The 27,498-nt window shown below is 42.9% G+C and overlaps 1 pseudogene; it reads left to right on the top strand.

Annotated features, from left to right (window-relative positions):
• The first annotated feature begins 1,337 nt into the window (after positions 1 to 1,337).
• Positions 1,338 to 15,180, top strand: LOC141968493 (3 beta-hydroxysteroid dehydrogenase type 7-like; annotated as a pseudogene).
• Positions 15,181 to 27,498: the final 12,318 nt, after the last annotated feature.

The following is a 27,498-nucleotide window of genomic DNA, read 5'->3' as shown; positions in this document are numbered from 1 at the left end:
GGGGAAGTGAGGATGGGGAATGCAGTGATACTGATACGGGACCAAACTAATCCTGAGCTTCCCAAGCAACACTATGGCCAGAAGGGCAACTACTATGCTGTACAAATTATAAAGAAAAAAGTAAGCAGGGCGATTACATTACCCTCTTTATCATTGCTACCTCTTAGGACAGTGTGTCTACAGTTCACCAAAACCAGTGACAAGTTAGTTCAAAGATGGACTGGGAAATATTTGACTAGTGCAGACTTAAAAAATTTGCTTGGCATCAAAGAGAGACTGGTAGCTGATCAGGCCTGACTTAGTTATCTCTGAGACTATTTATGAGAGAGACAGAGAGAGCAACTGCTGTGCCAGAGGGCAGGTTTTCCCACGCAGCACCCCTCTCCCCGTCCTGCTTTAGGACAGGATCAAGCACCCTTAGGCAAAGCCAATCCTTTTGTTTGGTTGGTTTTTGTCCACATGACAGACTGGATAGCACACATCCTTTGCAGTCTAGCAAGGAAAATGTATATGAGCCACCATCTGACAGATAAAATAACAACAGTGCACTCTTGTAATGATGATGATAATTAACCATTGCAACAATTTGCTAGAGGATGTGGTAGAGCTTTTACTACTAGACTTTTTTGAAATTATGAGGGGACTTTCTCCCCCTACATAAGCATGTGTGTGTGTATGGATACAGTCCAACTCAAAGAATTCATTCAGGAGAGCCATACTAGATAACCAAACTGGTAGTGTCAGTTATCATAAAGTTGCAGCGACCATTCCTGGCCCTGCCTGCACTGTGCACAGTACAGCTCAGCACTGGAGAGATGTGCTGCTATACACCATCTATACAAATTCACTAGTGCATGGGTTCAAGATCTTTGCAGCTTCACACTAAAAGGTGGCTGCCCTAAGCACATCTCTAGGACACACCAGGTTTGTGCAGCACCCAGAGCTATAACTGACAACCTGATCCGTGGGAAAGGGCTGTCCAGGATGGAAAATTTCTGGCATCAGAAGTTTGGACTGAGACTGGCCACATACCAAGGCAAGCTGGAGGTGCCCTGCTGATCATGGGCTACTGTGGTAGAAGGGAAAGGCTGAGTCAGAGACCCCAGAATTGGCCTGTATGTAACACTGGTATGTCTGTGGCAGCACTTGTGTGACTGTGCCAATGAAAACTTGATTTATATATAACCAGATGGAGTTAATGTCCAGCCAGTAACTTTATATGACAGTTAAACTTTAGACTTAGTTCAGAAAATATACTGCCTGGGAGAAAACAGCACATGGTAGGATCTTGGCAACAAGCTTCTCTCTACTCCTCAACCACAAAAACATCTTCAGAAATGGATAGAGCCTGGGTCTACCTGGTGACAGGAGGATGTGGTTTTATTGGGGAGAAGATTGTAGAGGTCCTGTCTCAACAAGACTACATCAAAGAAGTTAGAGTCTTTGGTTCAGTAGCAAGAGAAGTAGAAAAATTCACCACAGGTAAGAAAAGGACATAATCTTGTATTTAGTGGCCATAACCTTCCCTTCCAAGACATCTGGTATTGTGTTAGAGATGCCACAGCCACAGGCATGGGGAGGAACCTGGATTTAACAGACTGCATGAAGAATAACTTCCAGCTCAGAGAGGGTTTTCAGCATAGGACTAAGTCAAAGCAAAAAGATCCATAGTGTGTAACCTCAAGAGATATATCACAAGGAGGATCTAAGTCCCCATTCAGGATTCAGTCGTAAGGAGCAACATGCACACTGAGCACCTGACCTGGGAACCTGGCTAACTGGTTGCTTCTGCTCAACCAGTCTGACTAACAGCAAAGGGACAAAACCCATGCTCCTGAACTGCTCTGACCAGTTACCAGTTCTGAGAAACATAATCAAAAACCCCTGACAATAATAGAATCAAGCTCAGCATCTGCTGCAGATATTGTGAAATAAATTACTGAAATAAGTGAGAGAAAGCTATAGTAAGTAGCCTTACTGTGCTGCGCATAAAAAAGGAAGAGGTGAGTCTTGGTAAACACACTCAAAAATACTAAATTAATCCATTTGATCGTATTCTGAGAGCTGCCTTCTGATGTTTCACCAGGGTTGATTACAGTGAGATATGCTGGGGAAAAATAACCTGTTTTACTGGATTCGAGAATACCTGTGCCAAACAAGCCAATGCAGATCATGGTGCTCTGCACAGTTAATGGTGGGCTGGGTCCCCCTCTCACCCACTGCCCAAACCTTCAGCCTGCTTTGAAGGAGAGGAAACAGTGATAAGGGAGATCCTATCTGTCAGGAGATATCAATAGAAAGGAGATACACTTAAAGCAAATTAAAAGACTCCCAGGGAAATATCACTATCAGAAACTGTCCCTAGTCAGATGAACTCACCAGGCTGGTTTTCCCCAGGCTTCAGGTAGCCAATTGCCTTAAAAGCATCCATAACTGAAGAAAAAAGTGTTTGAGCCTTAAGGAGGTGATGTAATCTCTGCTCCAGGAGAGGTCTGTGGCCTAACACCACAGAAAACCACAAAAAAATGAGGCAGAACAGCCCTGAGAGGCCACCCCAACCCCTGTCCCTCTGCCCCAAGGCAGAATCAGGTTGGCCACGACCTTCCTGACAGATGTTTTTCTATACTGTCCCCAGGTGACCTCAGGTAGCCAATTTCTGCACTGTCAAGCCATTGATGTTGGTACAGTGCAATCTGCAATTCAAGTCCTTGATTTCTCATCTAACCTTACAGGTAGAATAGGTTAATACTGTCATTTTTTACAATAATTGTCTTGATCTGAAAACCACTTCCCCTTTCCTCTCTACTCTGTTTTCACCTTTAGCCTGAAACAACTCCTGTGCACTCCTCTTTGCTCCATAGCTCATGTTTTCTGTATCTCATGGTTTTGGCACTGCTCTTTTCTGGGAGAGTGACACCAAGGTTAGGACAGAGAGGCCAGCTGTGGCCTTCTCAGTGCTGAGTATAGCTGATGGATTTATTTCTTCTGTCCTGCAAACTATTCTCCTATTTGTACCTGTCAGTACAATTATGCCTTTTTCATAGTTGCAAGACCCTGCTGACAGGCAATAACTCCTGAGCTGCCCTGGCCCAATTTAATTCTTTCATGAAGATCCACTGCCTCTTCCTTACTAAGACCAACAACTTCTCTTTATTCCTATCTAATTTCACCTTTTTTTTTTTTTTCCCCAGACTCTATTAGTTGTGTTCGGCTCATACTCTAATCCTCTAAGGTACTTCGAGTCCCTCCCAGTCTGATGTTATCTGCTGATTTAATGAACAAATCTGCCAGATTCTTGATGAAAACAATAAAAAAAGACTCAAATACAGCAATAAGCCCTGGAGAGCCCCAGGGCAGCCACCTACCACAGCTGGCAATTCCCTGGGAACTGTAATTCAGCCAGTTTTGTGCTCACCCTAATGTGGCTTACTTAGGCCATCTTTTACTGACTTGCTTATGAGAATGACACAGAGTTTCCAAAGCCCTTCTAAAATCAAGATAGATGACATCGACCTGTTCCACAATATCCGTACAGCCTGTTAACTTGTCATAAGAACAAAGGAGATTTATCTGACTTGATTTGTTCTTGACAAATCCGTGTCAGCTGCTTCTAGTCTCCTTACTATCCTGCAGGTGCTCACACACATGTTGTCTAAGTGTGTGTTCCTGAATTTCCTGGGGTTGAAATTAAGCTGTTCTGTAATTTCCTGGCTCTTCTTTACCTCCTTTCTAAGGCCAGGTGTTTTATTTTCTCTATTTCAGTCTTCCAGTGCCTCCAAAAGTTCTCCAAAGTAGCTGATAATGCAATAAAGCTGCAGTTACATCCATCACCACTTTAGTAGCCCTGGATAAAGCTCATCAGGCCTTATCACTCTGAAAATTTCTCATGGTTGCCTTGTATCCTCCCAGGTTTTGGCTGAGCTCTCATCATTCTCTTGCTGGTCTTAATTGCACCAGCTGCCTTAAGACAGGTGATGCAAAAGACGCTATTTAACACTTCAGCCTGCCTAGTTCAGGCTTTCCCTCCCCACTAAGTAGCAGCAAAATTCCCCCCACCATGAGGCTGCTAATGCCCTGCTCCACCTTTCAGCACTGGCAGACTTTCAGCAGGAGCATCCTTCTCTGCACTCCAGTCCTCCAGGCAAGTGTATTACCTATGTAGATAATGCCTTCTTTCTTTTTCCCATCTCTATTTTTACTTGAAGCAACTCTGTGCTTTAATATTTAATTAATTTAATATTAAAATCCCTATGAGCTAGTCCACCAAATCTTGGTTATGCTAATTAAGAAATCAGCTTCACCCTTTTGTAAAACTTCTGCCTCTTCCTATATCCTTGTCCTGGTATTCATTCACTGAGTGTTTCCTTGTCATAACCCTTCCACGACTGGAGTCACAGACCCTTCCCTGAGCTCTGCATGTGTATGATCCTTCAGGAATCACTGCCCCCGTCCCAGGCTGCATGGGGCTCTCCAGGAGGCTGCCAGCCCAGGGCAGAGGACACATCTTCTTCCCAAAGCAGTGCTGTGACTGCTGCTGTCTGGGTTATTGCAAAATCCCCAAGCGGTACAGCTTCCTAACCCAACGTCTTGTTGGTCTATTCCCAACTACAGAAAAAGAAAAGGGGACAAATCCTACTTAAATTTTACAGCACTGTCTTAAAGCAAGAAAACTAGCAGTAGATGCCCACAGTAGCCATCTATGGAACAGTTATTCTGGGGGTGGGGGGGAACCTTCTGAGTGGCTCAAAGGGCAGAATTTCCTATGAAACTTTTTAACCTGTTACATTATTTCCCCTTCCCATCTACTGTATTTGCAATTTCAACAAAGCTCTGTGCAATGCCCCTTGAACTTGCCTGGTGTTATTCCCAGCAAGGTCTAAAAATTTCCTGTCTGAAAGAAATTGTCCAGCACAGTTCACTCATTCACATGCGCTGGAGCAACTCCTGTAACCAGCTGCAGCTCTGGCCAGCTCTCCTGTTCTTGCTCAGTGCCGTCCTTGGACAATGACAGACACGGCTATTCTGATCCACAGTTGATGCAAACTGGCAAAGTGCTGTGCTGAATTAAACCAGATGCAGATCTGGTTTCTTGGGGTTCAAAACCAGGGGTGTATTTTCCCCTGGTGTGATGTATTCAAATGGCATAACCATTAGTGTGCTTCAGCTTGCCCTGCAGAGAAGAAAGCTTTCCAAGAGGATCCTCATTCTGCAAGAAGGTGAGGATGCTGATTTGGACTTTTCCCCCCTCCGCATCTATGGTTATATTATTTTTCTCCAGCTACCACTCACGTGACAATGATGAAAGGAGAAATTTGAGACGACAATCTGCTCCTTGCTGCCATGCGGGGAGTTCACGTGGTTATTCACACAGCTACTGTTGTGGGCTACAGAAACACTGTGCCCTTTTGGGAAACGAGAGCTGTCAACATTGGGGGCAAGCTCTTTAAAACAAGCAATTGAATACAGCCTTAAATTCACACACCTTGGTGTAGTCATACAAGAGGCTATGACAAACACATCCTCTCTGATTTAGTGCTCCCTTGTCCCCTGAATTTCTCACACATCAATCTACTACAAGATGAGAAAGGTGCCCAGGACCTTTCCTTTGCAGGGGGAAGTTTCTGCCTTTGCCCCTCTGTCCTTGCTCAGGGCAGGCCATGCTGCTCTTCTCCACTGATAAAGGTTCATCTTAGGAGGTCAAATCTGGACCCAGCTATTACACCATTATTCTGGTCAAGGGTATAACTTTCACTAATAGTACTGAGGTGATTCAGAACATGCCTAGAGTGGTAAGAAACCATTTAGTATGTGACAAGGCAAATTAAAAGTTAACCCCTGTTCTAAATAGCTTATAGCTTTCCCAGAACTTTCCAGGGGAAAAAAGCCCTACAATACATACCAGCACAAGACTCTACCAGTTGAACTGCATCCACACTGTAAGGGAGTGATGTTATAGTCAGAGTTCACAACTATTTTGTATCTACAGGCCATGCATAAGTGAGAGCTGCACATTTTCTTCCTGCCACCAAGACCTGATTTCATGTTAGGTGCAAGATCTGCTTAAAGAAAATTTGTTCATAAATCTAGGAAATAAGCACAGGCTATAAAAATAATGAAATCCCTATTACAGCAGCAATTCCAATGGCACCTCAGGCTGTTAGCTACTAAAATAGTTGTTAACCACAAGGAAGGAATTTTATATATTTTTTATATACATATATCTCAAACTCAATTACTGCTTACTGCTTCTACTATTTGCTGATACATTCAAGGGCAACATTTAAATTCCATCCTTCTTTTCATTGCTGTAGCTGTTTTCAAAACCAGATGCTTTTAAGAGCCTGTGTTGTGCATGTGTACTGAGAATATTCAGAGCCTGAGGGTTCCTGCTACCTTTTAATGGCTTTGTGAGATCTTCCTCTTCATTGTCTGCTTGCTATGAGCAAAGTTCTTTAGTGAGGTTCTTACAGAGAGCAGTGAACACTGGGCAGCTCCCCTATTCAGCAAACCAAACCTCTTGCAGATGTTTGCGACATTCCCAGAAAACCACACACGCAAAGATTTTTCCAGTGTGACTGAATGCCTCTTTGAGGAGCACAGTTTGAGATGTCTTAACAGATGCCTTATTTTCATACAAACTGTTCTGCATTTCTGCCTCCCCTTGGATGGCTTCATGTCCCTAAAATGAGCTGCTGCCCTCACTAGGACTGCTCAAAATCTTAAATTCGGAGATTAGTCTAAAGTTTTCTATTAAAATCATAGAAGGTGAAAGAATAAAAAGGAACTAATAATTTGATATCTGCTGTAGACTTAATGGAAAAAAATAGGGTCAGGACAGGTCAACTATATAATCCTCTAGCTGGCTCCTCTTTGTAACTCAGGCCACAGAAATTCATCCAATTAGTGCCTTAAGCCCGACAATTTGTGGCTAAATTGGACTATGGCTTTTCAAAAGACTTGTTGCCTAGAATTAAGGACTGCAAGTTAATGGGCTATCTATCATGTCTTTCAGGCAAGCCATAACAATGTTGAAGAGTACTAGTGTGGCCGTGGTTAATTACCATTTCTGGCAATCTTCTGCTTTGATTCTCTCCTGTTTCAACCACTGGTTGCTGAAACCTGTTATAGTCTTGTTGACTAGATTGAAGAGCCCTCTTCTACAATAATTATTTTTTTTCTATCTAGTCACTGAAAGACTTTTATTCAGCTTTTTGTTAAAATTAATGAATTTCAACTCAGCTGCTTCCAGCAATGTTTCTCAACAGGGGTTCTCAGTTAACTTTATGTGCTGTGATAGGCGCAATGAGAAGCAAATGGATTATTTTCCACCGGGTCTTCATGCTCTCTGAAATTATCCTAAACTCAGGATTTCCTTGATAAATTCAGATTTTGCCCTAACAGCAACAGAGAAATCACAAGCTCTTCCACACAAGAGCTGCAGCAAGGCTCAAGGGCAGAGCCTGATTAGCCAAGTATAAATAGCATGGAGATTTCTGGAAGCCAACCCTATGAGTGGCTTCCTTGCCTTATCAGGTTTGAAGGTCCTCAGTATGCAACCATAGTTATGCTTTTGTCATTGAGGTTCTCGTAGAATCAGCTTGAATCAAAATCACAATGAATGCAAAAACCATTCCTGGAAGAGTCATAAATCATTTAAACCCACCCCCTCCCCATAAATCCCCCAAATCAACTAAACACACACACACTGACCCACAGGTTCAGCCAGAACAACCTTTCTTAAACCAAACCATGCTTCAGTTTCATCTGGATTTCATGCAGACTTGTAAGTTGCCCCCATGATTTCATCTAAAATTATGCATCTACCAGGAGGCTATTGCAATGATTTTCACCCTATAGTCACCCTGCAGAACTTCTGCAGAGCAATATATTCAACTAAAACAACAATCCTTTTTGCCAGAAGGCTGCAATTCACCATTTGACAGTCTGCCCATGAATCAAAAAAAAAGACGGAAAACATGGAGCTTTGCTCTGCTGAGCTGTCAGCTTCCTTTTTGTTAGCAGCTATTAAGTCCCACCGAAGTCAGTTGTCAATAGCCATAGAGGTTAAGCCACATTACAGCTATAGATGTAACTGCTACTCTCACGTTATAAACCATCCATGCCTGTGCAAACGTATCTGAGGAACGTGACCTGTGGCTTTACAGCTTTTCAGCCATAAAAAAAGATGGATCTGTTCCAAGTCAGAATCCCAAGCCTGGAAATCTTTTTTTGACTTCCATGACAGGAACCAAGGCAAGGTGGTTAACATTTATTCTTCCCAACCTGCCCCACAGGTACGGCAAATGTGTTAAGGGTGTGCTGTATCCTGAACATCCTGTACGTTGTCTACACATGCTCCATTGCTGCAGTGGGACCAAATACTTTGCATGAGCCCATGTTCAGGTGAGGCTAAGCATATCTTCTCCATTACTCTGGGTCTTCAATTAAACAGCAATGAAATTGCAACCAGATGGAGGCTTTTGTCATGGCGACAAAGAAGAAGATGTGTTCCCCTTCCTGTCAATTCATCTTCTCTTTCCTGAAAATCCTTCTTTGCTGCTTTACACTTTGAGGAACCATACCTTTCCCAACCTAAACTTGACCCGTAGTGGAAACCACTGATGGCAAGAGCTGGTTGAGAGATGTATGACCCAACTGCATCTTCAGGCTGTCTCCCATATGTATGTCCCTGCCTCTCTAAGCCCTAAAATCAGTTTCAGGTAAGTTCTCAGATTCTTAAGGTTTGTGATAAGTTGTGTCAAGTTGTATCTTGCTGTTGGTTCAGAGTTTTCGCGCTCCCCCCACACTGAGTCAACCCAAAGGACAGGTGATGCTCTACTATTACCAACCCACTTTCCCTCCTTGTTTTAGCTCCATAGTGAATTGCTAGCAAGCCTGTACTCAGCTCCTATTATTAAATGTGGTCAAATATATACAGATTATTTTAGCACTATTTCAGAAGAAAGTTGGTTGGTCACACAGTCTTAGGGGACAGATGGATTTGGTGTGAAGTTGCACTGCAGTATTCATGTGTAGTTACACTATCTGTGACCTGGATCTGACCTGTATATCACACCCTTCTATCCCTCAAAATCCTTTTTCTTGCTAACACGCTTACGAGGGCTAATTCCTGGGATTTATACACTTTGGGGCATTATGCTCAACCTGTCTCTCTGTATGTGGCTCCTATGAGGCCAACCTGCAAACCTAGAAGAAGCAGCAGAGCTTTAGAAAACCTCCTGTGGCAAAGGTGGGATTTGGAGCACTGCAAAATCACTGGTCAAAATTACTATTTGGAGGGGTTTTGATATCCAGAACTGACTTTCACTATCAACTGAAACTCCTGCTCGCAATTCAGCATCTGGATACCTTTACTATGCATGGGGAAATAGTACTTGCACCTTGAGAACTGAGCAGGTATTTCTGAAGACCAGGAGCTGAAATTTTAAGTTAAATTTGAAGTCAGGTAGAGACAGCTGCAGTCTGATACCACTATAAGGTTCCTTGATGATTTCAAGCATGGTTGTAGCCACACAGACTGCTCAAACCATGGAAACTTGTGTGCAGGGAGAACTGGCTCAAAATCAAGTTTTGTCTCTACAAGCAGCCAGCCTCGACACAGCTGGCTTCAGTCATTTGGCTCTAGAAATTTGCACCCAGCTAGAAAAGGCTGTCTAAGACATAACTTAAAATGACCTACAAGCCTAAATTTCATACTCACAATTAAGCCAAGGCATAACTCAGTTGTTTTGAAAAGTGTTTAAGGACTCAAATCTGTAGAATAAATGTCTGGTCTAGGGAAAAAACCATGAGAGCAATGAACCTCAAACCATCTGGGACCATGAGCACTATAGGCACTGTGTCACTGAAAAACTGTGGAATTTGGTCATTAGCATATCTAAATAATTTCTAAAAATGAATGTAGATACAGGCACATCCTTGTTAGTATTTTAGTCCTGTGACTTAAGAGGTACATGTGAATAGATGCCTGAAAACATCTACCCCAAATCTTGCCTGGGAGAACAGTCCTTTGGTTTGTAATGATGGCACCAGCGGGTGCAAGCAAAAACCCATCTGGGGTGATGCTTAGAGAGGTACACATGAACATCCTCTGCCCACCAACTCCTAATCCTTCCCCACCACGAATGCAAATAAAACCACCACCTAGAGCCTTTAACTCATTTTGCAGAACACACTCAGGTTCTCCCATGGTGCCGAGAGAAAGCTGGAGAAAGCGGTCCTCATTCTCCAGTGATTTTGCTTTGAAACTAAGGGAATTACATAATGCAAAATGAGAGAAGGGTCAGACCCCAGTAAAAAAAAAAAAATCCACCACTTATTTCATAGGGAGCCCAGCGGTGACTGGAAGCAATGTAATATGGCTCTGTTTTCATGACTGAAAGCACAGGTGATGTGGCTTTCCCCTGCCTCCACTTCTCATCTCCCTCATCCCCATCCAATCTGTTCTGCTTTTCTCCCTCACAGTCCATGATCCTGCCTGCCTGCCTTTTTCTTTTTCTCTGTCCTCCTTCTCCATCATTCCTCATATAATTTTATTTAATTCATTTTTACATGCTTGGGAATTGACACAGACAAAGCATGATTAGTCTCTGGACAGGGTGATGGGTGCAGGGATAATGCTCACACCTCAGCATCCGACAATAATAGAAAATGCCTCTGTCAGTCTCAATCCCTCTGAGACAGTCACCGCTGAGATACCTTCTGACAATGCTGCTCCAGTCTTATTAGTGTTCAGTTATCTGTGATCGTTTTGAAAAGCAAGAGCATTATGCTGAGCTCTTTGTTACTACCAGGCTTCGGAAGGGGTGGGGGAAGGCAAACATGAGCAGAGCTCTGCAGCCCAGGAACAGCAGGCATGTTTGCCCCCTCTGTGAAGCTGCTGCTTTTTAAAAGCTTTGTAAGGCAAAAAATAAATTTGGATTAAAAAAAAAGAAACTAATTAAAACTAGAACTTTTAGATAACCCCCCTAATTGTTTGAGGTCTCTCCCGGGCTTGCAACAAATCATACACAATCAATCTCTTGTCTTGCTTGTTTTCTGGTTTGTCTTTTGCTCATCACCCATAAACACAGGAAAGGGGAGGAGGGTTTTGTGATAAAAGCCCATGGTGTGTGAGGAGGCTGTATTTCTGATGCTCCTAATTTATTTCTGTTGCTGAAGCACAAGAAGGCCCTGATCTCAGCTGGGATTTCTGACACACAAGATACTAGATTGCTGAGCAGGCAAGAGAAAAGCAACAGTATTATCCACGTTTTACCCATGGAGATCTGAGCATAGAAAAGAGTAAGCAAGTTGCCCAAGGTCAAACAGGGAGCCCAAGTCAGAGCTTGCTCTCCTGAGGCCCAGTGTCTGACAAAAAGATCTTTGCTGCATGAACTCATCAGAGGTCACTTGACCCTTCCAAAAGCCCCATCTGCAAAAGAAGCATGACAATTCTTCATTACTCTGTGTGGAGGTACCCCATGTCTGGCAGAGTCTGGTGTTTGCCTAGGTTGAATTTCTCTAGGACAGCAAAAGAGAGTAAATTAATTTAAAAATTTAAAGAAAGACTCCTGCAGCATGCAGAGGGAGAAAGAGCTCCCATACTAGCCATGGCAGTGGCTAGTGGCCACAAGGTATTCATGGAAGGTCCTTCCCAGTGCTTCAAACAAGTTTTCTTTACTCCCCGCTCCTCCAGAGACCACTGAATCTGCTTAACTGCATCCTGCAGTGGACTAATGTTGATCTAGAACCACTGGGACAAAATGCCAGCACCCTGCTGGGGAATAGAGCCGCTTTCTTGTTTCTCCTTGGAATTATTTCAGGGTCTGTGAGGCCAGTTACATTATAGATCCCATGGGCTTTCCTCTTTGCAGCTGTAAGTTAGGAGCTGAGGAGCAGCTTGTCATTCATAGTACCAATCAAGTATCCCCAGCATGGCTGTGAGCCCTGCTTGCACTTCATCATGGGTCTGCTTCTTTGCTCTTCCCCTTGAGCATAATTTGCTAAGGGAGATGAAGGAATAATCTCAGCACAAACCCGCTAATTGCATGTCTTCCAAGAGACCACTAGCAGCTCTATCACATCACCAGCAAATATCTCCCAACTCTAATCAGCTCTGTGAGAAAAATCAAGCAGCAGCTTCTCCTTTTAGTTTATGGCTCATGAGAGGATTTTCTCTACCTCTACTGAAAAAATGAAGTAGGATTGCTCTCATTTTCCTGCCCTCCATCTTGTGCTCCTTCCACCTTGTTCAGCCACTTATGAGTTGCTTAAAAATGTAACTCCACTGCCTTATAATTTGCCTGCCAGACTTTTATTTGCTTCAATCACACTACTAGACAAGAACAAATCCAGCCGTCAGAAATAAAACCACTACCCTCATGCAAACCTGCCTATGAACACCCAGAACCACCTGGTATTTCTTGAGGCCTTATTTCTTGCAAACTGCAGCATGGATATCAGATTCATATAACTCACAACCAGTGGTAGGTCCCTGAAGAGCAGAGATTGCAGAGTAAATCACGTTGTGACAAATGTCTCCAAGCCCTGTGCTCTACTCCATCGTCTCTCACTGCCTCTCACAATCTATTTCAGAGGAAATGAGGACACCAAATACAGTGTAAAAGTGGAACTGCCTTATGGGAAGACAAAGACCGTGGCAGAAAAACTTGCATTAGAAGCCAATGGAAAAAAGGTACAAAAGTCAATGGTAGCCCCTGTGGTATTACAGCACAGGATGGGTAGGACAGAGATGGTTGGAAAGACCCCACAACTCATATTGAAGCATGTATCCAACTGCTGCCTTGACATGATGCATAAACCACATTGCCCTAAGCTTACCAAAGCCTGATATTCCCCCAGTATCAAGAAGCTGCTAAACTCTTAAAAGATCAAAGGGTCCTGCCCTTTGAGCCTGTGCTTTAACTCCACCAGGAGTGTGACTTTGGAAAGAGCTGTCTTAAATTAGGGCCTAAGAAACCAGGTTCACCTAGTTCATACTGCATAAAGGTATAATTTTCAGACGTGCCCGAGTGATTTAAGAATCAAAATTATTAGTGTACCCAGAGTGAGCCACCTACGTAAGATAGCTGCCTAGTATTTTTAGACTCCCAGTGGAGTCAGCAGACAGATGAGTTCTAGAGGATGAAGCAGAATATAAGAATGAGACTTCTGTCCTAAGTCACTGCCTGGAGCCTCTCTCCCTCTCCTGGTTACTGTGAGGCTGGCCAGCTTAGCCAGCTTTCTCTGGTACCTGATTTTGGTTGCTGCAAATACTCATTTACACATCACAACTGCAGAAGAGTTAATGCCACTAGCACCCTCCATCCAACATCTCTCAGTGAGCACCACATAGATGCAGGTGTGTTATGAAGAAAAAAAAAAAATCAAACCAGGCCTCTCCTTGTATTTTTAGGGACACAAACCAGGTCCTAAATGTCCAGAGCACCTCTGCAAATATTAACTCCTCTAGCCCAATATTCCCAGCTTTTGGTTTTATCTGGCAAACCCAATATCGCTGCAGGAGATTTCATCTCTGAATCCACTACTCGTTAACATCCGTCCCCGATTTTACAGCTGAGCAACGGTGGTAAACTCACAACCTGTATCATCTGTGCAAACACACTGTATGGAGAGAAAGCAACGTTTCTTCAAGAGTTGTATTTGCTTGCCAAAGCCAGGAATAATGTGTTGAACTACCTGGAGCCTGAAAACACAGAGCGTAATTACACATATGTGGGTGAGTGAATGATTGACCTCTTTGCATGTGGTACTACCACACCGTTTTAGTCACAGGGGATTTTACATAGCTGAACCATAATCTTCCAAGACAGAGGTGAGTATGGTGAATGAACACAAATATTTTTATAGCCACAAAACTTAGACTGGCTAAAAGAATTTTTGAAACAGTTGTTTACATTCTCCTGTTTTTCCTGGAAAGGATTTTCTTTTTTCCTTTCAACATAGGGAAAAAGTTGTTTAGAAAACTGAAAAAAGTCAGCAGGGAAAAGTATAGAGATCTAATCTTCCTTTTTCTAGGTAAACGTTTCAAGGGATATACAGGGGAAGAGAAAGAGAAGTTCACACAGTATTTTAAAAATTTTTTTAGTTTGAAAAGACAATTTCTTCTTCATTAGAAAAAATTAAGCTAACACTACTTGTAAAATTCCTTGCAGAAAAGGCTGTACTACATAAATGATTTTAGCAAGCACAAGAAAATACTCACAAAACCTACAGAAAGAGTTTGTTGTGGTGTTGAATGCATTTCAGGGGAGTATAACTCACCATTAAATCATGCAGTTATTTCCGTGCAGCACACTTCTATGTCTTCTTCCAAAAGTGCAGATAACAGTAGTTTGAAAATGCTGTTAGAGAAGAATCAGGCCTAGATAAATCAAGTGACTTCTTCAAAGGCTCACAGCAGAGCCAGGAATAAAACCCTCGAGCACTGCCTCCCATTCATCCTGCTCTCACTACAAAACACTGCCCTTTCACTTCACATGAACCAGTATCACAAGGCACATTAATTGTCCAGCTCAAAGGGGAGACCAAAGGTTTAAAGGATCTTGGAGGTCTGGATTAACTACTCAGTCTCTCTACAGTACAGCTGAGTAACACAATGAGTGCTTTTGCTACTTCACAGCACTGAAGCTGGCAGATCCAATGTACTCATTCTACAGTAAACAGGAAAATTTATCTCATGAATATCTGTTTCTCTCCCCCTCTTATTTCTCCAGGGAACGTTGCATGGATGCAATGTTCTTGCAGTAAGGAACTTGCAGTTGAAACCAGATTTACTCGCAGAACAAGTGTGTTATTCCTATGATGACACTCCAAACAAGGAAAGGTTTTCTGATCAGGCATCAGCTGTTGTCCTCTGTGGAGCCCTCAGTCAGACTAGGCTCACACATCCCTTACTGGAAGATGTGGTTAATGATGTAATTGCACAGGATGATCAGGGTCGTTCTGTACCCTTTCTGGAAGCCACAGCCTTCCCTAAACTTGTCTTTACTGAACGCTGTAGTCACCACCTCCTCCTATGAGACAGACAAAGCCTCCAGGTATTTTGGGTACAAACCTCTCTTCACCTGGAAAGAAAGCAAGCACAGAACTGCACAGTGGTTGGAAGCAGCTGCAGGGAACCTGGAACGACCCCAGCTTCATGAAAATAACAACTAAGCAGCATGTTTGGGGTAAGGAGAGAGCTTATCACCCCAGGTGTATGCACACAGACGCAGGGCTTGCAGGACTCAGCCATTCCCACTGTGCCACCACTGCACGGGGATCACTCGTGGGAACAAGAGAGACAGGTTCAGATCAGAGACAGTGCACAGCAAACACCTTTTTGATAAAAGTAGATAACCACTTCCATTCCGCAGCCTGATGAACTTCCATCTCCTTCCATACTCAGCAAAAGGATTTCTCCCTTTTCACAGTCTTGGGCAGTTGGCGGGATGGCCGTGCCTGGCTCATACACTCACAGGATGTTCAGCAATAATTTTGGGGAAGAGAAGGAAAGCCCGTCAAGTTTTAGGGTTTAATACAAGGAAAATATAACTCCCTTTTTGAGAGCTACCTTTTTCAAGATGCTTCCTATTAATGTGTGGAATATCATATCTGTTTTGAAATATCCCTATAAAAAGAAACTTCCACTCTCTTGTGCTAACAATTTATAGGCTGACTTACTTTCTAATTGTTTGGATGGATAACTGATGTCTAAAAGCCTAGAAGTGGGATTCATATAGTTTGTAGCTCAAAATCTCTTACCTTGCAGCACTCCAGCAGCAAAGCAAAACAGATTAAAGCCCACATTCAGCTGCTGCACTGGCAGACAGCAACTTTAGTGAAGGCCTTAGGGGCTGTGTTTATGCTAAATAACGTCTGAACTTCAGGAGGAAGAGGTCATTTCCACTCATCCCATGGCACTGGACCTACAGAGTCCATCTGGGAGCAGTATTTCACAGATTATATTTTCCTAACACAGTCAGGACAGGCGCTTCCACAAGATTCACAACAAAAACTGGTTTGTATCAGTTTATCAGCTGCTCTATTTTTAAGACACACAGAAAGACTGGTAAGCCTACATTAAGCACAATAAAGATTTCAGTTTTCACTTGAGCTTGGAGAAATGGGATATTTTTTACAATACTGCTTCAAATCTAAAATCAATTTTATTGGTATCACACTTCTGTGTTCTGTAAATATATACACATCTCCTGAGTTTTCCTACAGTAAAAGTGTACACATGTACAAATAAAAGCTTATTTTAATTACAAGTGCCTTAATCCTCCTGGAAAAAGCAAGTTTCAGCATGGCATCCTTGATAGAAATAATCAAAATTCGCTTCTTATTAGTCACAGTAATTACTCAGGAAGGGAAGCAAAGCAATACAGTGTGAGTTGCCAAGTTAACTTGACCAAAATTCACATTCACAAAAGAATTCTTTGCAAAATGAGCTTAAAAATAAAAAATAATTTGCTCTGGTAATTCATTAATAATTTAGTATAATAAATAAATTTTGGGGGAATTATTGAAATTTGCTCATAAAGAATTTGTGAAGGTTAAGTGAGTTATCAGTTCTCTACATTTTTTTTTCTCCTACCGTTTGTGCTGGGAGGTTTTTAACAAAGGGAGTAGTAAGATTGCTGAGTTTTCTGTTTCACCAAAAACTCTTTTTGCAGTTTTTTGCCATTATTCAAATGGTAGATGACAGCTTGATAAGAATCTGACAAAGAAACAAACACCCAATTTCTCATGCACGTTGCCAGAGTATCGCCACAGGACAACAACATTGACCTCAACAGGTTTTGATGCTTCTGAAACCTTGGTTTTATCTTGCTGAAAAAGAGCCACTGGGTGGAGCTGCAAGTCTGTGGGACAGGTAGCCTCTCCCCATGAGTTCAAGTGTTGCAACCGCTTTTGCTTTAGCTGGTTTTTAAAAGAATGGAAAGACCTGCCCAGAGAGCGAGGCTGAGGGATGGGGCGGGGGTATCTGACCATCCAGGTTTGGGCTCAGTCTGTAGTATTTGGAGTTTCGACTTCCCTCGGCTGGCTGGGTGCAGTCATCACCTTATCATCACGTAGCCATGTAATCAAGGAGCCTGAGGAAATTATTTTTCTACTCTGGACTCATTAGAAAAGAATAGAAGTTTGCTTTCTGTTTTTAAAAGTAGAATTAAATAAGGCACTCTGACCTTTGATAAAACTTGCCTAAGTATAAGAGCTGAGGCTTTCACTCCCTTTCAGAGCCCTTGGTATATTCCCTTGTGGGATTTGGAGGTGCTGAAGATATCAGATGGGACAGCTGTCAAGGCCCAATACTATCCTAGAGATCAATGCTTTATAAGCTTGCCTGCTTTCAGAAACCTTGCTTGGGAACCTCATTATGCTTTTGTTCCTGACCTGCTCATCATCACCTACGATTTTGATGCTTATCTGGATGCAGATGACATGAAGGATAAGGAACAGGGATTTTTAAAGGTAGTAAAGTGGAGGATTTTTCAAAAGTATCTGAATTAGTTGGCTGCTTAGCTTTTTTTTGTACCTGCCCACCTCCCAAGTTTTGACAAAGCAAGTAGAGGATTCCCTTTCCCTGCTCATGGTAGAAGTGGGGGAAAAAGTTAGACAGCAAAGCCTCTGTGCTGTTTTCCAAAAAGATGAGTAAGCTTCCTTTGGCTGCCCTGCATTTTGGCTCCTCCAAGCTAATGCTGCTGCAGACTTCCTGTTAGATCCTTGATTTTATCAGATTATAACTTGTTTTCTCCTGGCAATGCTTTAATTCTTTCTACTGCACTGGGTTGTCATTGGCTTTGCTTTTCAGGGTCTCAGCCCTATTATATAACAGCAGCAGCAAAAAAAGAGAAAAGAAAAATATTTCAGATCTGTTTCTACTTCTGGAGAGGAGCCTTTGTGCACAATTACTCATCCAAGAGATTCAGCAGGTATAACTGCTTCCCCCAGGGGCTCCATTATATAATTGGATTTCAGCCATACAAATTAAATCCTATCTTACCCCTTAGTTAAGCCAGGCAGTAAGTATTTAATGCTAATATCCCTGACAACTATTGCAGGGAGAAGCAGAGATGAAGCACAGAGGAGACAGATGCATGCATTCTCTATAGGAGGAGGGAGGATGAGCAAGGAGTGCATTGACAGAAAGACAACTGCTATATTTTAAACATGGCTAAACTTCCCCAGCATGAGCCATGGCATCTGCTGGAGTTGTAGCCTGAGCTGGAACGTGGTACTCCCTTCGTTTTTCCATGTGTGCACTGAGCATTCGTCCCCCAACACACAGACACACACACACAGACACGCACACACACTTCAAAGTGCCACATGCCTAACTCTGTTTGAATTTCTATGGAATTCTCTGTTCTTGTGCAATGTCTGAAGGAAGCAAGCTTAGTAATATTAAAACTCAAGCCAAACACACAAACAAGAGAAGAAACCCCAAATTAAAAGGAAAATCTCAACAGAGTTACTCATTCATCTGCATTTTCTGTTGCGTTCTGTCTTCTCCAGGCATGTTTCTTTTAGACAAAGCCCTCTGGGCAGAGACCATCTCTTTTGGTGTCTGGTACATCAGTCACATAGTTAGTACATAGTAATAAAGGAAAATAGATTCATGGTAGGAGTTAAACCAGTCAGTCTGGTACTGTAATTGGAACATAATCTCATATTGACAGTATTTAACACAGGATGCGCAAGGAACAGATGGCAGCAAGCCAGGCCTCAATCGTTCTGCAAATATTGGAAAGATGTTTTCCAAGTCCAGCTCCTGAACCTCATCTCTGATGTTGGAAGCTTTGCTTCTCCAAATGGACCTAGATCCACTCACTAATCCTGGTTAAAGCCCAACACACCCCTGTGCTCCTGAGTTTGCAGACAACGTGGCCAGCAGAGTTTCAGTTGCTAACTATCTTACAAATGCTTAAACAGAGATTTGAAAAAGCATGAAGGGCAAAAGTCTCTGACAGCCATTGGTACAAACATTCCCAAACCTCTTGTGCTTCTCCCTTACAGACCAAGATCTTGCCCATGACACAAGACACAAACCCACCCATGTGCCCTTGCAGTCAGAGATACCCACCAGCGTCTCAGTCTGCTGCTTCTTTCACCTCTAAATTCTTCGGTCGTACAATTAACTCAACGGGGCATACTGGCAACACAGATTTCTTCCTTTCTCTAAGCCTAAAACGCTGAGCTAAAGCAGGTTAAAGGAGAGGAAGCACAATTATGTCCAAAATGCATCATGGTATGGAGTGAGAGGTGTTAGGAGCAGACACAAACTCAGCTCAGGGTATGGGGGAGGTATACCACGCTTCTTATATCTGCTACAGGAAGTTTAAATTGATTTTTCTCTATTTCAGCAATTAATTCCCATTAATCAACTCACTGTACAATGCTGCACTATAATTCACAAGTTTTATGTATTATATGAATAAAATTGCACATATATTTTTATGTGATTTTCATTTAATTGAATTCCAAGGAGATTTATCTGTTGGGTTATTAATAAATCTTAATATGGCCTATAACACTCAATTGATATTTAATTAACCTGCAATAACTGCCTTGTAAAATGTAAATTAAATGCTTTATTTTTCCAGGCATATAACCTTAAATCAAATTCTTCATTCTACCAGCAAAGCAAAAAGGAGTGGGGAAAAAACAAGATTGCAGGCAACCAAACTTTAGACCTGAAAATATCTGATGTTTAAAAAGGTTCAAACTGGAAACTGGATCCATGCTCTGTAACCAAGTTCTTCTCCTAAGGAAGTACTTTTCCACTGTCTCCCCACCTTTAAAGATCACAAGAATCTGTGTGGATTTAGATGAAACATCAAACTCTCAGGAGGCTTGAAGAGAAGTGAGAAGCACCCATTATTAATAATAAGGTTGCAAATTCCCATAGGTATTGTGGTATTTGGCATTTTTCTTAAAGTCTTGGCTCCTACAGTCACATTATCAAATGAGAATGTCAATTTTCATTAAAAAATAATAAAAAAAATGTTAAAGTCCTTTGATAGGGGAAGAAGTTTGCAAACCTGAATGTCAAAGGCATGAGAACTAAGAGACAAAAATACGTAAAATTTGATCCTTATCTTTAAAAGTATCAGAACTTTTTTGAGACTTGAGATGTTTGAAAACTGGGAGGTGGCAACAAATGATCAAAACAGCCTTTACAAGAAAAGATGAGAACAGTCCAAATTATGTTTTAAGATCAAACTGTTCTCCTCCCCCTCCCCTAGCAATTTACATAGATCTACATTAAATACTGCAAACTGCAACAGCTACTTCTGATTTCAAAAGTAGCATAGCTAGCAGAGTGATTTGAAAACTTGAATAGAGTATGACTGTCTAAAATTGATACGCCTATAAGGTTTTACTGCCATAGCATCTAAACTTAGTATATCTTTCTTTTTTAATACATGGAGTGGCCAATCTGTCTTACAATATTTTATTAAATAGGGTATTTCCACCAAAGGACAGTAACCCTTACTGTCTGTAATCTGTCTGCATTAGATCACTTTAAAAGGTATTAAATGAAAATCAAAAGTTAAATGTACCATGGATTTTAAAGGTGTCACGGCATGGAAGAATAAAAATGAAGAGAATGGATTCTGACTTGCAATGAATGAACGGAAATAAATCCAGATCTTCTGTAATGGAAAGCCTGTTCTCCCTTGCTGTTCAGCTTCTCCAGTCACTCATTCACCACCCCGCTTGCATAAACTACAGCCAGTGAACCCCACTCAGCCTAACCAAGTGCAGTAATTCTGCTCAGGAGCTCATGAGGCCGAGGGATTCTTAAATGGCTCCAGCGTGCCATGGAGCAGGAGGGTACGTGATCCTGCCATCCCGTCGTTACTCAAGGGCTCGCATGAATTGCATTGCTTAGAAAAGCATTGCTGACTAGCCCAAATTTTGCCACTCTCACACTTCGCAAACAGCTTCACTGCTTCAGAAGAGGAGTACCCGGAGCGGGGAGTCAGCAGATGCAAGTGGCCTCATGCTCACAGTAATTGACTGGAATTTTGCAGACCTGGGTTTAATCCCCAGCTCCAGTGTGGACTCACTGAGTAATTTACAGCAGGTTTCTTCCTCTGTCTCTCTCCACATTTTATGATTTTGGCAATTGATCAGAATTAGCCTCCTCTCCTCTTACCTTTCATCTTTTTAATGGAGAGAACGTATCCTGTAAACGTGCTGTGTCGGATCTGCTGTCAGCCATCGCTTGGGGGGGAGCTGAGCCCAGCATGAGTCTGCAGACCACAGCTCCTGCCCAGGACAGTTGAATTTTTTTCTACTGGATAAACATTGACATAGTAGATTTTTTTTTTTTTTTTCACTCAAAGTGGGTTTCTAATTGAGCTGAATGTAGCACAGCTCTCATTAAGGACTGACCATGACTGACAGTTTACATTTACTTGGGTAGCACTTTTTATCAGGCAAAGTCCTGCATCAGGAAGAGACACAAGAGTCCTATTTACCCACAGACTTCTCCTAACAATGCTCCTGGGAATTCAATCACAACATGAGGAACAAATGTAACAGGTCAAAAACTGGGGGCTGCAAGTTCCCCAAAGTGCTTAGGACTTAGGACCTGACAGGCTCCCCACAGAAATTTTACTACTGAGTTCAATAAAAGCAGAAGTAGTCCAAGTGTAGGACTACCGGTGGTCCCTGTGTGAACAACCCATGTCTCAGGGATGTAAGAGCAGACCCACCATCACTTGAATTACTGCTCTCTGCTCTGCCCACCAGACAACAATCTATATGACTATCCTATAGGCACACTCATGTCTAGCCCTAGTCCTAAACCCATTCATGACCCTACCATCCTCCTCCTAAATCCCAGCTCCGACCTCCTTTCCTTTGAATGACACAGCAGGCTAAATATTCCTGACAATTTCATGATGCTCAAAGTCACCTTTTGTACAGGGCTCTCATGGCAACAGCCTCAGTGGGAATGGAGGGAACTCACCTGCTTGGCAGATACATCTGATAGCAAACCTGTTTCACAGCAAGTAACCAAGAAGCAAAGCGTCTACAGTCCTGCTGCTGCTGATTCCACCAGGAATAATCCCACTTACTTATACATAGATAGGTACTGACTACGGGGGATCCTTAACAGAAGACAGACACAGCACTTGCAAGCTCTGCCTTTCTCAAAATTCACATCTGGAAATGAGCAATTGAGCAAGAATCAGCCCCACGAGACACCTCTAAATCAGCCCATCTTAATATTGGGCACATGCTCTTAACTCACACGTTGCTGTGCATTCAAATGATTAATGGTTCAATAAAAAACTCACATAGCATTGTACAACAGGACTGTAGCACATCACCTAGATCAATACACATGCCTTGCCCTAGGAGAAGAGCTGGGATTTTTAAACCAAAGAGAATTAGGTGCCTGACTTCTATTACATTTCAAAGGGATTTAGAAGCTCTGCTCTCTCTCAGAAAGCTCACCAGACTACCTCAGAGGCTGTACACATGCTTGACATGACACCAGATAATGTTTGTGGGCTACGGCATAAATGGGGATTACTGCCTCTGAAAAGAAGGACTTGCTGAAGTGGCTGCGGTTTAAGGAAGGATTTGAAAGGGGAGAGAAGTACAGAGGGAAGCTGTCCTAGACAGTAAGTCACATAAGAGAAGGCTTAAAAACAGAGAGCAGGCGGAAATGAAGGGATCTGAAAAGGAAAGGATTTGGGATAAATGAGAGGAGGAGGAGGAGAAACGTCAGCTAGTAGCAAGATTACACAGGGCAGTGTGTGAGCTCCTTCAGCCCTTCTTCATGGGGTGACTGAAGTAACGGGAAAGATGCACCAGTGAGCAGAAGCTGGCTGCAGGAGAAAAATGAGCAACCACAGAGTCATGGTGGGAATAGAGGGAATTTGGTGAAATTATAACCTAGCTTGCTCAGATCACACTGATCGTGGTAACTTGTTACAGGCAACTCGAGCAAATACATGGATCAAAATACAGCCACTGGGCACCCCAGCAGAGAGTGAGCACTGCAGCACTCAGAAGCACAGGTCGGAAGAGGAATGGTGTAGGGAAGAGCAGGAAGCTGAGAGATGGTGCAGCTACACCCCAGAGCAGCACTGGTGGACTACAATGGCGTAATGTTCAGTCACCGAATTAAACAGGACTGGCTCTATTAATGGATTTTCCTGCACTAGTTTGCACTGGTTATCACAGATAAGCCACATTAATGCAACTCTCTTATGATGTTGGGAAACCTCAATAATGGAAATTAACTGCTCTGTATGGACGGATGAATGGAAGTTACACAACCGCTGCCTTATTTCCGAGAAGCAAAGCAATGTTGAGTGGGTGCAGCCAAATTTAATAGCTGTTATCAAAATCAAGGAAAGGACCTACATTTGAAAGGTAACCAGGAGAAAAGCAAGGACTTGGTAGTATTGCACAACCACAACAACTCTGGACGCACACCAACAGTAACTCCAGTGCTGGAACAAGGTACCAGCTTAGCGATTTGACATGCAGCCAAGGGGCTTACAAAATATCTCCAAACAGTTAATGCAAATCCATACTAGGTCTATTAGCGGCCTGTCATTGCCTGTCTGCAGATCACTATTTTGTGCCAGTAAGCTCTAGATTTCCTTAATCAGTTATCCTTAACTGACATTTCAAGCACTGGTGGGATTCCATAAGGTCCTAAAATCAGGAGGACCAATCTCTTTTCCACCCACTGAATCACCATAAATATCAGACTCACCATTCCTCCACACTTTGGCCTCAGTTTCCTTTTTCATATAATGGGGACAAGGTCTTGTACCTTCACTGTAGCCACAAGACTTTTGTGTCCAACTGTTTTCAGACCTGGACATGAGTTGAGTAACTCCAACAGACCTGTTATTTTGATTTTCTTATTGACTGAATTAAAATTTTAAACTGATTCTTACATCTTTCACACACATAACAAAATGATCGAAAGCCATTTACAGCTGGTTTTAAACATGCGCTGGACTTTACTGAAACCTGGTATTTCTGCCCCATTTGCAGAGGACTTGGCAGGGAGGACAGGAGAAGGACTGCATTTCCCTTGTCTCAGTTCCCTTGTCTGTTAAAATGAAACCTAAAATACTCCCCTCCATTTTGGATCAATGTCACATAACCTCATTTCCTCAGCTTAAGAAAAAGCCTTAGATTTTATATGTTGCACTAAAATATGTCAGCACTGTTAGGTTAATAAACAGCGCTAAATCAAAACCAGGCCCCAGTTCGTAGATCATGTGAGCTATGTCAAACACAGGGAGTGATACCATAGAAGAGATGTAATGGACAGCCTCCTTAGCCTGGTTTTTATGGCTGTGAAAGAGAAAAACCTGGTGTTCCGTCACTTTTCATTCACCAGAGGCTGTCACACAATCTCTCACAGCTTTCTGGGTTATGTTTATTTTTCCTGGGGTTCCCAAGAGCCCTACCTTCTGATCCCCTTGCAAAACCTCCTATGTGACTACCTAAAGGACCAAACCCCAAGTTACAGCCAAAACTTGAAGCTTTTACTGCACGTTAGACCAGATCCTTGTCTGATAAATCAGAATATCCCCCACCAATTTACACCCACAGAGGAAATAATTTTCACTATTCAGAGGAACAAAGATTTGATTTTCTTCTCCATGTTGACTCTTCCTACACAATGACTATGTTAAAGCCAAGAAACTTGTCTACCTCTCATTTGCCAGTAGGACATCCCAGCAGCTTCCAGGGCCGTAATTCAGCACCTACAGCCACCCTGGCCTGGCAGCAACTCCCACTCACTGTAACCATGAGGCCACACTGCAATTCCTATAGGGCTCCTGGTGAAATTAAAGGAATGAATCCCATCAGGCAATTGCCTCCTCAGAGACTCTCCTTGTTAGCAGCACCTCCTAACCAGCATCCTTGATTTTTGGGGAAAACAATCAGGAATGTGTCTTAGAGGCTATCACACATGTTCGTTCATTTGGAACTCCCAGGCTCCTGATGACCAGCATGAGTAGACACACTCTGAGACCTCCAAGAAGTCATTTACTGTCCCTCATACATGAAACATAAGTGACTACTGTGTACCTTTAGAGATTAATAGTGAAAATGTTCCTTTCTCACTCACTGCTGGAAAGAAAATGTTTTTGGAAAGCTGTTCGTGTCATTTGATAGTGTCCAGTTTTTCCACTGAGAAAAGCAAAATCTGAAACCCACACAATGGCTCAGTTTTTCCCTTGGCAAAACCCAGCAAAACATTGCTCAGCATATATATGTATATATACACACACACCTCTTGATGCTGCTTCTGAAATCTGTCACAGACTAACGCGGTGATGCCAGCAGGCAGCCGGCGGAAGGCACAATCCAAGGCCACCTGAGTGAGGTCTGCAGGTGAATGCCTGAGGCCATGGCAAAAATCACACAGTTTTGGTCCAGCTATAAATATTTGCAATGTTGCAGTACATTGACATCCCACTGGAACCCCCACCTCTTGCAAGGAAAGAGGGAGTGCCACCACATTGCAAGAAGTCATCCCTGTCACTCACAACGGAAAAACAGACACCTAAAAGTTGGTTTAAGTTCAAACTTTCAGCCTCCATTGCACTCAATAGAGAGAAAAATTGGCACCTACGAAGGGCTATTCATCCCATCCCAAGATAGCTATCTGAGATGGGTAGGGTGAATTGATGTTGGAGGTGCCAGTATCTTTCGACAGGGACTATAAAAGGAGCCTAGATTATTATCTTGGACTAGACACCTAATTTTTAAGCAGAGTCAATTAAGGTGAATCTTTGTTGAACTGAAATTAGTGGTGGTTTCGCCTGTGCCTTCCGTGGGGGCCAGGTTTTCACCACGGCAATCTGAATAGATTAGAAAAGAAAAATAGAAAAGGGAAACACATCTATAAGGGAATGAAATATTTATTTCCCCCCTATTCACACAGAGCAATTGAGATATAAAGAGATTAGGGGAATTCTTCACAGATATGAAGTGGGCTTCTACTGAACAAGAAAGGAGGCTTTGGAGTCTGCATGAACAACTTGAGCTATCAGCCACCCTGCCTTCCTCCCAGAAAAAGCATCATGCAAATTTTAGGAGGAAGGAATCGCGGTAGACATGCCATCTGGGAGGATGATGGACAACAAGCTGACTAGGAATAAATAGCAAAATATAATAAATTCTGAACCATGCCAACAGCAACTGTTGTGCTATGAATTAACAGTGCTATTAAATGTTTACGCACACACTTCTGTCAGCACCTGTCAGCATTTATGCAATACATACGTTGGCAAATCTGTATTACGTTATTTCTTGCAACTGATCTGCATTAATACTGCCCGTGCACATGTTCAAGCAAATTGCTACACTTTTTTTTGACCTATCCATGTGCAAAAGGTGCAGCAGTTCACAGTATTTTATGCCTATGCAGCAAATTATGGGTTTATGTGCCAGGCAGCAGAGCAAGGCTGGGGGATAGGGGGCAGCAAAGGAAAAAGAAAGAGGAACGGGGAAGAACAAGGGACCTGGAAAGCCCCCGGCCAGGGCAGGAGGATGCCCAGGGAGACCGTGGTGGGCTGAGGTAAAAGCTGGGTTCACCCCAAACCAGGCCAGAGAAGGGACGTCACACAATAAGCCTTCCTGAGCAGGAATAAAAGTCTGGGAGTGGGGAGAAAGCCCCCAAATCCAGCCCTAACTGCAATAGAAATAGAAAGGGGAAATAATTTGGCCAGGGCTCATGTTAAAATCACACTGCAGAGGAGAGAGTTATCCTATAGCCAGTAAGATGGACTGCAGTGCTCCCTGTGCCCAGGTACTTAAATTAACTTTCCCCCTTTGATTCCTTTTGCTCTTTCCTCCCTTCCCCCAGCCCTGAGTGCAGTAGCTGGGGTGGAGGAGATAAAAATGTATAATTAAGGGAGTTGCCACTTGCTAAAGCTGGAGACCGCTCCAGCAAAAGACAGGGTTTGTGGTGACAGAGCTAAATCTGGGACCCACCAATTGTTGCTAATGATGAGAGCCTGCGGTTACTGTGCCACCCAGGCAGAATCGGTGGAAAGACAAGCTTGTTATTGCAAAAGGAGCATTTGTGCCCCACCTCTCCTCTGTGCAAGCGGATTTCTGAAGCTTACAAACACAGGACGTTTGCAGGGCTTTGGGACAGCTGTGCAGATGCCAGCAGAGCGGTGGCAACCAAAACAAGGTCCAGCAATGCAAGCTGGTGCTTGATCTGACCACCGCACCGGGACATCCCAGCTCCTTGGCCAGGTTTAGTCTGAGCATGGGTTTTAGGCCAGGGGGACACGTGCTGCAGAGGAGGACGAGACACAGAGAGCCTTCAGGGCTGCTGCAGGACTTGGGAACTGTTCCTGTTCTCTCTCCCCCGTGTTTGTGCACGGAGACTGGGAACTTTTTTTTTTTTACTCTCAATTTATTTGAAGTACCAAAAGAAGCAGCCAAAATGGTCATTTAAAAGTGCAGACCTTCAGA

This window comes from Athene noctua, chromosome 19 (assembly GCF_965140245.1).
Source record: "Athene noctua chromosome 19, bAthNoc1.hap1.1, whole genome shotgun sequence".
Lineage (NCBI taxonomy): Eukaryota > Metazoa > Chordata > Aves > Strigiformes > Strigidae > Athene > Athene noctua.
The sequence above is the reverse complement of the archived record's forward strand: the minus strand, read 5'-3'. Positions and strand labels throughout refer to the sequence as shown.